This window comes from Zea mays, chromosome 1 (assembly GCF_902167145.1).
Source record: "Zea mays cultivar B73 chromosome 1, Zm-B73-REFERENCE-NAM-5.0, whole genome shotgun sequence".
In the NCBI taxonomy this organism is placed as follows: Eukaryota; Viridiplantae; Streptophyta; class Magnoliopsida; order Poales; family Poaceae; genus Zea; species Zea mays.
Genome location: NC_050096.1, coordinates 293,930,739 through 293,944,043, shown reverse-complemented (window position 1 = coordinate 293,944,043; position 13,305 = coordinate 293,930,739).

Sequence of the window (13,305 nt, the reverse complement as noted above, 5' to 3'; positions counted from 1 at the left end):
AGCAGCGCCCGCCCTGAGGCCTGCACTGCTGCAGTTTGGCCACCCGGAGCGGGGGTCGTTGTCGTCGTAGTCAGAGCGGGCGGCGGCGAGCCGCTCGTCAGTCTTCTGTTGCTCCGCAGGCCCTCCCCCATGGAGTGGGGTTGTTCGTACCTGTGGAGGGGGAACCAGAGTTCCGTTCGTAATGGCACTTTGAATGCCAGTGTTTTTGTTCATCGTGGCTGTCGAGGCCTGAACATGTATGTAATTTTGGCACGGAGCCGTGTTTTTTCCTCATTTTCGAGCACTAAGACTCGCCTGTTGATTATCTGAACCGCTTCACCAAGCATGAGTCGCCCCGTGTCAAGGTGACGAGTGAGGTATCCGTATCCCGGAGGCGTAGGAGTCCCTCGGCTCGGTCGACCTTGTTGTCTGAGTCTCCTCTAGCTTAGTTAAAGGGACCCCTTGGCCGCTCTACGACGAGCCAAGGCCAGGGGTAGCGATATCAGCCTGAACAGAGGCGGAGTTGGCTCGATAATGAAACCTGGTTGGCCGGAGCCTAGCCGGGTTGTCCGTTAGCGGGACCGACGCCGGGGTTGATCAGCCGAGGCCTCGGGTTGGGCTGGCGCCCTTGGAAGATGGTTGGCCGAGGCCCCAGGGGGAGCCGGCCGAGCCGCCTGCTCGGGTCGGATTCCCGGAGAAGTCCCTGGCAGCGATTGTCCGGGCGTGGCGATGACGTCGTTCTCCAGAGTGAGGATCCCTGGACCGCGTCGCTGTCCGAGGCTAGGTCGGACCTCGCTGAAGGTGTCGTCGATGCCGAGGGTGCCACTGCCCCCTTCCAGCGTCAAGACCCGAGCCTGCAGGATCAGAGTGTCTTGCAGCGTGTGCCTTCTGCGGCCGCCGAGGCCAGAATACACACCCTCGCTAGTTGTAAAGCTGTGTCTCCTTTCCTCTTGTTTCGAGTATCTGGACTCTTTTGTCGGTAACAGGGATGTTTGTGTGAGCGAGAGCTGCTTCTCGCGGAAGGTGATGAGTGAGGTATCCGTATCCCGGAGGCGTGGGAGTCCCTCGGCTCGGTCGGCCTTGCCGCTTACGCGCACTTTCACCCATCCATGAGGCCCTGTCACCGACTCAGTCGAGAAGGCTCGAAGGATCGCTTCGGCAGAAGAGCTTCCGAACGTGAAGACTTGTTCGGTCCGCGGAATCGCTTTATCCGAACGTGAGTTACTTATCGCAGAAGGTGATGAGTGAGGTATCCGTATCCCGGAGGCGTAGGAGTCCCTCGGCTCGGTCAGCCTTGGCTGCTTACGTGTACTCCGTCGTTTTTAGGATCCACTTTTCGAAGTAGTCAGAAAGCACGAAAGATATTCTGGCAGAAGAGATCTTTTTTCGAGGAAAATTTCAACGCAGAGGGGGTTCCCCCCCTTTTAGCCCCCGAGGGAGGGTCGGGCTTTGCCGAGGCGAGGCCGACCCTTCCTTGATGACTAAACTTTGCGTGGGTGCGAGGTATATGAACAACTTGAAAACATCTTAAGGGTAGAAGCGACGTAGCTGTCGGATGTTCCAAGCGTTGCCGTAGACTTTGCCTTGACTGTTGGCCAGCTTGTACGTTCCGGGCTTCAGAACTTTGGCGATGACGAATGGCCCCTCCCAGGGGGGCGTGAGCTTGTGCCTCCCTCGGGCGTCTTGCCGCAGCCGAAGCACCAGGTCGCCCACCTGGAGGTCTCGGGGCCGGACCCCTCGGGCGTGGTAGCGTCGCAGGGACTGCTGGTACCGCGCCGAGTGTAGTAAGGCCTTGTCCCGAGCCTCTTCCAGCTGGTCCAGCGAGTCTTCTCGGCTAGCTTGGTTGCTTTGATCGTTGTAGGCCCTCGTCCTCGGGGAGCCATATTCCAGGTCAGTGGGCAAGACGGCCTCGGCCCCGTAGACCAGGAAGAATGGCGTGAAACCCGTGGCCCGACTCGGCGTCGTCCTCAGGCTCCAGACCACCGAGGGGAGTTCCTTCATCCATCGCTTGCCGAACTTGTTGAGGTCGTTGTAAATCCGAGGCTTGAGCCCCTGTAGAATCATGCTGTTGGCACGCTCTACTTGCCCATTCAACATGGGATGAGCCACGGCGGCCCAGTCCACCCGGATGCGGTGATCCTCGCAGAAATCCAAGAATTTTCTGCCGGTGAACTGGGTACCGTTGTCGGTGATGATGGAGTTCGGGACCCCGAAGCGATGGATGATGTTGGTGAAGAACGCCACCGCCTGCTCGGACCTGATGCTGTTCAGAGGTCGGACCTCGACCCACTTGGAGAATTTGTCGATGGCGACCAGCAGGTGCGTGTAGCCCCCGGGCGCCTTCTGTAAGGGGCCGACGAGGTCCAGACCCCACACAGCAAAGGGCCAGGAGATGGGTATCGTCTGTAGAGCCTGAGCGGGCAGGTGGGTCTGCTTCGCATAGAATTGACACCCTTCGCAGGTGCGGACAATTCTAGTGGCGTCAGCCACCGCCGTTGGCCAGTAGAAGCCTTGTCGGAAAGCATTCCCGACAAGGGCTCGAGGCGCTGCGTGATGGCCGCAAGCCCCCGAGTGTATCTCTTGCAGGAGTTCCTGACCTTCGGCGACGGAGATGCATCGCTGGAGGATGCCCGAGGGGCTGCGGTGGTAGAGCTCCTTCTCATCACCCAGCAAGACGAACGACTTGACGCGTCGCGCTACCCGCCGAGCCTCGGCTCGGTCGAGGGGTATCTCTCCTTGGCGGAGATATTGCAGGTACGGGGTCTGCCAATTTCGATCAGGCGTGGCCCCGCTCCGCTCCTCCTCGATGCGCAGTGCCTCGCCCTCGGAGGCTGAGGGTTCCTCGGGCTGAACCGAGGGCGCCTCGGGCCGAGCTGAGGGTGCCTCAGGCTGAGCTGAGGGTGCCTCGGGCCGAGCTGAGGGTGCCTCGGGCTGAGCTGAGGGTGCCTCAGGCCGAGCTGAGGGTGCCTCAGGCCGAGCTGAGGGTGCCTCGGGCTGTACCGAGGGCGCCTCGGGCTTGGGCGTGTCGTCGATCTTGACGGAGGGTTGATGCAGATCCCAGGAGAAGACGTCTGGGGGAACCGTTGTTCGCCCCGAGGCTATTTTCGCCAGCTCGTCCGCGGTCTCGTTGTAGCGCCGAGCGATGTGGTTAAGCTCGAGCCCGTAGAACTTGTCTTCCAGGCGCCGAACCTCATCGCAGTAGGCCTCCATCTTCGGGTCGCGGCAGTGAGAGTTCTTCATGACTTGGTCGATGACGAGCTGTGAGTCACCGCGGGCGTCGAGGCGCCTGACCCCTAGCTCGATGGCGATCCGCAACCCGTTGATCAGAGCCTCGTACTCAGCCACATTGTTGGACGCCGAGAAATGGAGGCGTAGCACATAGCGTAGGTGTTTCCTGAGGGGCGAGATGAAGAGTAGGCCCGCGCCGGCTTCCATCTTCATCAGCGACCCGTCGAAAAACATGGTCCAGAGCTCCGGTTGGATCGGAGCCGTCGGTAGCTAGGTGTAAACCCATTCGGCCACGAAGTCCGCCAGTACCTGGGACTTGATGGCCTTCCGAGGGGCGAACGAGATTGTCTCGCCCATGATTTCCACCGCCCACTTTGCAATCCTGCCCGAGGCCTCTCGGCACTGGATGATCTCCCCCAGGGGGAAGGATGACACCACAGTTACCGGATGAGACTCGAAGTAGTGTCGCAACTTACGCCGCGTCAGGATCACTGCATACAGCAGCTTCTGAACTTGTGGGTAGCGGATCTTGGTTTCGGACAGTACCTCGCTGACGAAGTAAACCGGCCTCTGAACGGGCAATGCATGCCCCTCTTCTTGCCTCTCGACTACAATCGCAGCGCTAACCACCTGAGTGGTCGCGGCGACGTAGACCAAGAGGGCTTCTCCATCAGTTGGAGGCACCAAGATAGGCGCCTTTGTGAGGAGCGCCTTCAGGTTCCCGAGAGCCTCCTCGGCCTCAGGGGTCCAAGCGAAGCACTCGGCCTTCCTTAAGAGGCGGTACAGAGGCAGACCTCTTTCGCCGAGGCGTGAGATGAAGCGGCTCAGGACCGCGAGACATCCCATGACCCTCTGTATGCCTTTTAAGTCCTTGATGGGCCCATGCTGGTGATGGCTGCGATCTTCTCCGGGTTGGCTTCGATGCCCCGCTTAGAGACGATGAACCCCAAGAGCATGCCCCGGGGGACCCCGAAGACACACTTCTCGGGATTGAGCTTGACGCCTTTCGCTTTGAGACATCGGAATGTCACGTCAAGGTCGGAGAGGAGGTCGGAAGCTTTCCTTGTCTTGACTACGATGTCATCGACGTAGGCCTCGACCGTGCGACCGATGTGTTCGCCGAACACATGATTCATGCACCGTTGATACGTCGCGCCCGCATTCCTCAAACCGAACGACATGGTGACATAGCAGTACATGCCGAAGGGCGTGATGAAAGAAGTCGCGAGCTGGTCGGACTCTTTCATCCTGATTTGGTGATACCCTGAGTAGGCGTCGAGGAAAGACAGGGTTTCGCACCCAGCAGTGGAAATCCACGATTTGATCGATGCGAGGTAGAGGGTAGGGAACCTTCGGACATGCTTTGTTCAGACCAGTGTAGTCTATACACATCCGCCATTTCCCCCTTTTCTTTCTCACAAGCACAGGGTTGGCAAGCCATTCGGGATGGAATACCTCTTTGATGAACCTTGCCGCCATTAGCTTGTGGATCTCCTCGCCTATGGCTCTGCGCTTCTTCTCGTCGAATCGGCACAGAGGCTGCTTGACGGGTCGGGCTCCGGCTCGGATGTCCAGCGAGTGCTCGGCGACATCCCTCGGTATGCCGGGCATATCCGAGGGACTCCACGCGAAGACGTCGGCGTTCGCGCGGAGGAAGTCGACGAGCACTGCTTCCTATTTGGGGTCGAGCCCGGAACCGATCCGGATCTGCTTGGAGGCGTCACCATTGGGGTCGAGGGGGACGGCCTTAACCGTCTCCACTGGCTCGAAGTTGCCGGCATGGCGCTTCACGTCTGGCACCTCTTTGGAGAGGCTTTCCAAGTCGGCGATGAGGGCCTCGGATTCGACGAGGGCCTCGGCGTACTCCACGCACTCCACGTCGCATTCGAACGCGTGTTTGTACGTGGGGTCGATGGTGATGACCCCGTTGGGGCCCGACATCTTGAGCTTCAGGTAGGTGTAGCTGGGGACGGCCATGAACTTCGCGTAGCATGGCCTCCCCAGTACCGCGTGGTAGGTTCCTCGGAACCCGACCACCTCGAACGTCAGGATCTCCCTTCGGAAGTTGGAGGGCGTTCCGAAGCAGACGGGAAGGTCGAGTCGTCCGATGGGCTGGACGCGCTTCCCGGGAATGATCCCGTGGAAGGGCGCAGCGCCTGCTCAGACGGAGGACAGATCGACGCGCAGGAGCCTGAGGGTCTCGGCGTAGATGATGTTGAGGCAGCTGCCCCCGTCCATAAGGACCTTGGTGAGCTTGACGTCGCCGACGATGGGGTCGACGACGAGCGGGTATTTCCCCGGGCTCGGCACGTGGTCGGGGTGATCAGCTTGGTCGAAGGTGATGGGCTTGTCAGACCAGTCTAGGTAGACTGGCGCCGCTACCTTCACCGAGTAGACCTCCCGGCGCTCTTGCTTGCGATGCCGAGCCGAGGCATTCGCCGCATGCCCACCGTAGATCATGAAGCAGTCGTGGACCTCGGGGAACTCTCCTGCTTGGTGATCTTCCTTCTTGTCGTCGTCGCGGGCCCTGCCACCCTCCGCAGGTGGCCCGGCCCTGTGGAAGTGGCGCCGAAGCATGACACACTCCTCAAGGGTGTGCTTGACGGGCCCCTGATGATAGGGGCACGGCTCCTTGAGCATCTTGTCGAAGAGGTTGGCACCTCCGGGGGTTCCGAGGGTTCTTGTACTCGGCGGCGGCGACAAGGTCCGCGTCGGCGGCGTCACGTTTCGCTTGCGACTTCTTCTTGCCTTTCTTCTTAGCGCCGCGCGGAGTTGATGCCTTGGGAGCATCTTCCGATGGGCGGCCCTGGGGCTGCTTGTCCTTTCGGAAGATAGCTTCAACCGCCTCCTGGCCAGAGGCGAACTTGGTGGCGATGTCCATCAGCTCGCTTGCCCTGGTGGGGGTCTTGCGACCCAACTTACTCACCAGGTCGCGGCAGGTGGTGCCGGCAAGGAACGCGCCGATGACATCCGAGTCGGTGATGTTGGGCAGCTCGGTGCGATGCTTCGAGAATCGCCGGATGTAGTCCCGGAGAGACTCTCCTGGCTGCTGCCGGCAGCTTCGGAGGTCCCAGGAATTCCCGGGGCGCATGTACGTGCCCTGGAAATTGCCGGCGAAGGCTTGGACCAGGTCATCCCAGTTGGAGATCTGCCCCGGAGGCAGGTGCTCCAACCAGGCGCGTGCGGTGTCGGAGAGGAACAGGGGGAGGTTGCGGATGATGAGGTTTTCGTCGTCCGTTCCACCCAGTTGGCAGGCCAGGCGGTAGTCCGCGAGCCACAGTTCCGGTCTCGTTTCCCCCGAGTACTTTGTGATAGTAGTCGCGGGTCGGAACCGGGTCGGGAACGGCGCCCGTCGGATGGCCCGGCTGAAGGCCTGCGGACCGGGTGGATCGGGCGAGGGACTCCGATCCTCCCCGCTGTCGTAGCGTCCCCCACGCCTGGGGTGGTAACCTCGGCGCACCCTCTCATCGAGGTGGGCCCGACGGTCGCGATGATGGTGCTCGTTGTCGAGGTGACCCGGGGCCGCAGGCGCGGTGTTGCGCGTGCGCCCGGTGTAGACCGAGGCTTCCCGCATGAATCGGGAAGTCGCGACATGAGGTTCCGAGGGGTATCCCTGCCTTCGGGAGGCAGAGCTCTCGGCCCGTCGGACCACAGCGCCTTCCAGGAGATTCTTGAGCTCTCCCTGGATTCGCCGACCCTCGGTGGTTGATGGCTCCGGCATTGCGCGGAGAAGCATTGCTGCTGCAGCCAGGTTCTGGCCGACCCCACTGGATGCGGGTGGTGGCCTGACTCTGACGCCGTCGGCGACACGGTGCTGGAGACCCTGGGGCAGGTGACGTATTTCTCCGGCCGGGGGTTGGCACGCCCATGCCTGTCCGACGTCCCGGCGGACCGGCTCAAGCGCTCCTGCTCCCTCGTCGAGCCTGGCCTGCGCCCCGCGGACTTGCTCGCGCTGTGGGTCGTGACCCCCCGCCGGAACGGGGACCACAGCTAGCTCCCGTGGGATGTCAGCGCGAGGCACCGGCCTAGGGAGATCACCGTCCTCCGGCATGCCGAGATGATTGCCTTCGGAGGGATCCCCTAGATCGACGTGGAAACATTCGCGGCTTGGGCCGCAGTCCTCGTCGTCGAGGCTGCGGCTACCATCGGAACAGTCGGAGAGGCAGTAGTCACATGCGGTCATGAAGTCCTGCATGGCACTGGGGTTGCCAAATCCAGAGAAATCCCAACAGATGTTGGGGCCGTCATCTTCCTCGGACCCAGAGGGCCCGTAGGTCGAGACGTCCGTCAGCCGGTCCCAGGGCGACCACATGCAAAACCCCAGAGGGTTTGTACTCGCCTCTACGAGAGCGCCCGCCAAAGCAAGGTCGCTAGGCGGGTTGAGGCTGAGTCCAAATGACGTAGGATGGGAATCGGTCGGTACCTTTCGGTCGACGAGCAGCGACATAGTCACGTCGGGGACTGATTGCACCGTCGTCTCAGGTACGAGGGCGACGTCCTGTAAGCTTTCCGCGAGCGCACTGGCGTCGTCCACTTGCTCGGGATTGGCGTGTCGCGGGGAGACGGCGCCCGCCTTCGTCTCAAACGCGAGGTCGACGCCCGACGCGCCCCCCGTTGGAGCGCTGGGGACGTCGACTCGCTCGACAGTCGACGAGGCGCGGCCTCCCGCTTGGCCTTGGTTGCCCCGCCTCCTCCTCCGTTGGCGGGGGAGAGGACGGGGCGAGCTCGAATGTTGTTCTTCCTTCTGTCAGGCCGGTCAGTGGAGCGGCGAAGTGACGGCGGTCACTTCGGCTCTGCCGGGGGGCGTGCGTCAGGATAAAGGTGTCAGGCCACCTTTGCGTTAAATGCTCCTGCGATTCGGTCGGTCGGTGCGGCGATTTAGTCAGGATTGCTTCTTAGCGAAGGCAGGGCCTCGGGCGAGCCGGAGATGTGTCCGCCGTTGGAGGGGGGCCTCGGGCGGGACGGAAATCCTCCCGGGTCGGCTGCCCTTGCCCGAGGCTAGGCTCGGGCGAGGCATGATCGAGTCGCTCGAACGGACTGATCCCTGACTTAATCGCACCCATCAGGCCTTTGCAGCTTTATGCTGATGGGGGTTACCAGCTGAGAATTAGGAGTCTTGAGGGTACCCCTAATTATGGTCCCCGACACATGTGATCATGAATAGCATTAATATCAATATCTCTACATCTAGTGCAAATAGAAGTATGTTCAATGGTAGATGTAGGGGCTTTGCAAGATTTTAATTCTACAACCTTAGCATGCAATATATCATTTTTACTTCTAAGGTCGGAAATGGTGGCATTGCAAGCATCAAAATCTTTAGCCTTAGCAAGCAATTTTTCATTTTCATCTCTAAGGCTAGCAAGAGAAATGTTCAATTCTTCAATATTAGCAAACAAATCATCATTATCATTTATAGGATTGGGAATTGAAACATTACATACGTTTGAATCAACCTTAGCTAACAAATTAGCATTTTCATTTCTAAGGTTGTCAATAGTCTCATGGCAAGTGCTTAGCTCACTAGATAATTTTTCACACTTTTCTACTTCTAGAGCATAAGCATTTTTTACCTTAACATGCTTTTTGTTTTCTTTAATAAGGAAGTCCTCTTGGGAGTCCAAGAGATCATCCTTCTCATGTATAGCACTAATCAATTCATTTAATTTTTCCTTTTGTTGCATGTTTAGGTTGGCAAAAAGTGTACGCAAATTATCTTCCTTATCACTAGCATTATCATCGCTAGAAGACTCATATCTAGTGGAGGATTTGGATTTAACCTTCTTCTTTTTGTCGTCCTTTGCCATGAGGCACTTGTGGCCGACGTTGGGGAAGAGAAGTCCCTTGGTGACGACGATGTTGGCGGCGTCCTCGTCGTCGGAGGAGTCGCTAGAGCTTTCGTCGGAGTCCCACTCGCGACAAACATGGGCATCGCCGCCCTTCTTCTTGTAGTACCTCTTCTTCTCCTTTCTTCTTCCCTTTTTGTCGTCGCCCCTGTCACTGTCACTAAAAATAGGACATTTTGCTATAAAGTGACCGGGCTTACCACACTTGTAGCAAACCTTCTTGGAGCGGGGCTTGTAATCTTTCCCCCTCCTTTGCTTGAGGATTTGGCGGAAGCTCTTGATGACAAGTGTCATTTCCTCGTTGTCGAGCTTGGAGGCGTCGATGGGTGTTCTACTCGGTGTAGACTCCTCCTTCTTCTCCTCCGTCGCTTTGAATGCGACCGGTTGAGCTTCGGTCGTGGAGGGACCGTCAAGCTCGTTGATCTTCCTTGAGCCTTTGATCATAAACTCAAAGCTCACAAAATTCCCGATTACTTCCTCGGGAGTCATTAGTGTATATCTTGAGTTACCACGAATTAATTGGACTTGAGTAGGGTTAAGGAAAATAAGTGATCTTAGAATAACCTTAACCATTTCATGGTCATCCCATTTTTTGCTCCCGAGGTTGCGCACTTGATTCACCAAGGTTTTGAGCCGGTTGTACATGTCTTGTGGCTCCTCCCCTTGGCGAAGACGGAAGCGACCGAGCTCCCCCTCGATCGTCTCCCGCTTGGTGATCTTGGTTAGTTCATCACCCCCGTGCGTGGTCTTGAGCACGTCCCAAACTTCCTTGGCGCTCTTTAATCCTTGCACCTTGTTGTACTCCTCCCTACTTAGAGAGGCGAGGAGTATGGTTGTGGCTTGGGAGTTGAAGTGCTCGATTTGGGCCACTTCGTCCTCATCCCTTACGGATGGTACCTCGATTTGGGCCACTTCGTCCTCATCATAATCCTCATCCCTTACGGATGGTACCTGTGCTCCAAACTCAACAACATTCCATATACTTTTGTGGAGTGAGGTTAGATGAAATTTCATTAAATCACTCCACCTAGCATAATCTTCACCGTCAAAGGTTGGCGGTTTGCCTAATGGAACGGAAAGTAATGGAGTATGTCTAGAAATGCGAGGGTAGTGTAAGGGGATCTTACTAAACTTCTTGCGCTCATGGCGCTTAGAAGTTATGGAGGGCGCGTCGGAGCCGGAGGTGAAAGGTGATGAAGTATCGGTCTCGTAGTAGACCACCTTCCTCATCTTCTTTTTCTTGTCGCCACTCCGATGCGACTTGTGGGAAGAGGATTTCTTTTCCTTCCCTTTCTTTTTGTTGCAGGACTCTTCCGATGAAGCCTTCCCGTGACTTGTAGTGGGCTTGTCGCCGATGGGCTTGTCGCCGGTCTCCATCTCCCTCTTGGCGTGTTCTCCCGACATCACTTCGAGCGATTAAGCTCTATTGAAGCACCGGGCTTTGATACCAATTGAAAGTCGCCTAGAGGGGGGGTGAATAGGGCGAAACTGAAATTTGCAAAGTTAACCACAACTATAAGTCGGGTTAGCGTTAGAAATAGAAATGAGTCCGAGAGAGAGGGCGTAAAACAAATCGCAAGCGAATAACAAGTGTGACACGCGAATTTGTTTTACCGAGGTTCGGTTCTTGCAAACCTACTCCCCGTTGAGGTGGTCACAAAGACCGGGTCTCTTTCAACCCTTTCCCTCTCTCAAACGGTCCCTCGGACCGAGTGAGCTTTTCTTCTCAATCACTGGGAACACAAAGTTCCCACAAGGATCACCACACGATTGGTGTCTCTTGCCTCAATTACAAGTGAGTTTGATCTCAAGAAAGAATGAGAAAGAAAGCAATCCAAGCGCAAGAGCTCAAAATAACACAACAAATCACTCTCACTTAACACTAAAGCTTTTGTGGAATTGGGAGAGGATTTGATCACTTAGGTGTGTCTTGTATTGAATGCCTAGCTCTTGTAAGTGGTTGGAAGTTGGAAAACTTGGATGTCTTGAATGTGGGGTGGTTGGGGGTATTTATAACCCCAACCACCAAACTAGCTGTTTGGTGGAGGCTGTTGTCGCATGGCGCACCGGACAGTCCGGTGCGCCACCGGACACTGTCCGGTGCGCCAGCCACATCACCAGGCCGTTGGGTTTCGACCGTTGGAGCTCTGACGTGTGGGCCCGCCTGGCTGTCCGGTGGCGCACCGGACAAGTCATGTAGACTGTCCGATGTGGCACCCGCGCGTGCTCTGCTCCTCTGCGCGCGCTGGCGCGCATTTAATGCGTTGCAGTCGACCGTTGGCGCGAAGTAGTCGTTGCTCCGCTGGCTCACCGGACATGTCCAGTGAATTATAGCGGAGCGGAAATCCGAAGCTGGCGAGTTCAGAGCCGCTCTCCTCTGGAGCACCGGACACTGTCCGGTGGTACACCAGACAGTCCGGTGAATTATAGCGACGCGCCTCTGAAAATTCCCGAAGGTGCGAAGTTTGGCTTGGAGTCCCCTGGTGCACCGGACACTGTCCGGTGGCACACCGGACAGTCCGGTGCGCCAGACCAGGCCACACTTCGGTTATCCCTTGCTCACTTTGTTGAACCCAATTCTTGGTTTTTTATTGGCTAAGTGTGAACCTTTGGCACCTGTATAACTTATACACTAGAGCAAACTAGTTAGTCCAATTATTTGTGTTGGGCACTTCAACCACCAAAATCAATTAGGAAATATGTGTGAGCCTAATTCCCTTTCAGTGCTACAGAGGCACGATTAACATTCTATGGTGATAAGCTTCGCAATCTTTGGAGCAGGTGGCTATGAGGTTCTTGTCCCAGGCACATGAGTGAAGCTCTAGTCATAAGTCTGCGAGCCATTGAGAATGTGCTTGCAATGTTCTTTCATTTTTATTTTCTTTTTAAGGCTACGCGCATCTCATTGTTGCAGAGGTCGAGAGATGATTTGTATCAAATTTTTAAATGCAATGAAATTCTTAGCACAATTAACTAGGATGACACATTCATTTAAGGAGGTTTGAAAATATGATGAAATAGTCTCACACAATACATAGTTTTATCTTTATTATTTTCTAAATCACAAGACACAAATACCTTAGAAACAATGTACGCATGATTATCCCTGTAAAACATATTTCATATTTCTCATCATTTGATATACTATAATATTATCAAAAACAATGACATCGCAACATATTTAATGTACATAAACTCTCACAGAGAATGAGCTAAGGTCTTCAGATGTACCGATCTTTCTAGTTTTGAAGCTGCAGTATTATTAAAACTGCTTTTATTTTTAGAATCTCCACTCTAAATCTCTCTCTTTTTTTTCTTCTAAACAATGATTGTGCACCTCCCTTGTTCTAAATTTAAAGTTTCGTAATACTATTTTTTTTCAAAATCATAACATTTAAACGAGGTCTAATCTTTGTTCTCCCAATCGACTATCATTCATTCATTCGCTCCATTATACTACATCACCACATCTTGAATACGAAGTCTAATATTTGTTCTCCCAATCGACTATCATTCATTCATTCGCTCTGTTATACTACGTCACCACATCTTGAATACGAAGTCGCTAATAACGTTTTGAAAGTTTTAGGACTTGAACGAAACCTTGTATATTTTTTATCACCGAAAGAAATAAAATTGCCATATTGGCTTAAATTTACTACCACGACATAGACCATAAGTTTGGCACAGGTTTATAGTGACAGATCCAGGATCGCATCAAAGGGGCTACCAAGGGCGACCGTTGGTGGACGCGTTGGACGCGTGTGGCACCATGATAGGGCTTAGGGCCATAGCCTCTACAGCGTAGCCATGGCCGTCGGGATATGCTTCGAGAGGCAGTCGTAGAAGTGTCTATAGCTCCGGCAGTAGCAAGAGCTTGAACGAGAGGTACCCAACGAGTGAGACGCGAGCGAACTCGAAGGCGGAGACGACGACGTGGATGAGGGCGCATAGCGCGACCGAGGACAAAGTCGTGGTTTGTGCCGACATGCGGCATGGCTGAGGCCGTGGAGCCGTGGATGTTGTCGTGTCGGGTAAGTGCGTCGTTGTTGTTGGGCGAGGGGCGGAGCCACGGAGGCGCGCATTGGCTGAGAGCGCCGTGGCAGAGCACATGTTCGCCAATGCATCCTACTGTCGTGCTATGTTACTGCGTGAACCCACGATCGAGGCTGCAACCCGGACAGTCCCAGGTTTAAATCCGCTCCCGTAGGTTTCAAGCTTAATATTATGATTGTCTCTGTTCAGAAAAACT